A 1,413-nucleotide genomic window follows, 5' to 3' on the forward strand; every position below is an offset into this window, starting at 1 on the left:
CATCTATATTCATGAGGGATATTGGTCTATAGTTTTCCTTTTGAGTGATGTCTTTGCCTGGTTTTGGTATCAAGGTTATGCTTGCTTCATGAAATGAGTTAGGGAAGATTCCATCCTTTTCTATGTTTTGGAATAGTTTGAGTAGGATTGGTATCAGTTCTTCTCTGCATGTTCAGTAGAATTCTCCAGTGAAACCATCTGGGCCAGGATTTTGTTGTTGTTGTTGCTAACTTTTTGATGACCTGTTCGATTTCTTCTTTTGTTATGGATCTATTCAACTTTTCCACATCAGTCTGTGTTAGTTTAGGTAAGTGGTGTGTTTCTGTCTTCTGTTGTATCAATTCTACTCCTTTGCCCTTTCAATGTGTTATCTATTTCTGAAAAGTTAGTATTATTCTTCTGGATTTCTATCTGTAGGTTTTGTATCATTTGTAATGTTTCATTTATTTTGACATTTTGTTCTTGTATTGTCTTCTGAAATTGTTCTAGGGTTTTGTCTGTGTTTTCCTTAATTTTGTCAGTGTATTCCTTGATCAGTCTCTCAATCCTTTGAAGATACCTAAATATAATTCTTTTGAATTCCTTATCAGGGAGTTCCTATGCTGCTTCTTCCTCAGGGATGTGCTCTGGGTCTATATCTTGCACCCTTGTTTCTACCACTTTATCTTGCTTCTTTGTGTGAACTCTGAAGGTCTGTTGTCTCTGAGATATTGTGATGTTGTTGTATTTAGATCTCTGTTAACTGTTTGTAAAGAGCAACTAAAGGTGAGTCAAGCTCTTTTTGGTGGTCATTTATTGTTGGCCAATTGATAGAGAAGGAAGTGGTGGCTCTCACCCAGTAAATGAAGCTACAGGAGGTGTGAGTATAGTTGTGTTGTATGGGCACTGTTGCTGTCTTCCACTCAGTTAGACAAAAACAACAATCAAATAACCATCAAAAAAGTAAAAGCAAGTGGACAAAAAACACATTGTGTAAACACACAGAAACAATAACCAAAAAAACCTGCAATATCTGGGGAGATGACAATTAGAGAAAAAAGGCAGAATAGGAGAATAATGAAGAAAAAATGTGAAAAATTGCAAAAAGAAAAGCAAAGAATGGGGTTAACCACGAGAAAGAAAAAATGGGAACCATGAACAGGGAAGAGAGAAAAAGCTGAAAATATAGCCTTTCCAATTGCTGGCATCCAGAATGTTCTTGTGGTTCCCAGCAAGTGGAGTCTACTTGTAAGTCCCTGGAATCTGGAAGAATTCTGTCACTTTAAATATCCAAAATGGTCGAACCACTTGTAAACATTCAAAATGGCTGTGTCCTCTGGATAGGCAAAAGTCCACAGATCATAGCAACCTCATGTACAGCAGAACGAAACACTGCCTGGTCCTGTGCAGCCCCAAAATCCCTGCTATACATGA

This window comes from Orycteropus afer, unplaced genomic scaffold (assembly GCF_000298275.1).
Source record: "Orycteropus afer afer isolate SDZICR_OR568_19922 unplaced genomic scaffold, OryAfe1.0 scaffold00575, whole genome shotgun sequence".
Taxonomy (NCBI): domain Eukaryota; kingdom Metazoa; phylum Chordata; class Mammalia; order Tubulidentata; family Orycteropodidae; genus Orycteropus; species Orycteropus afer.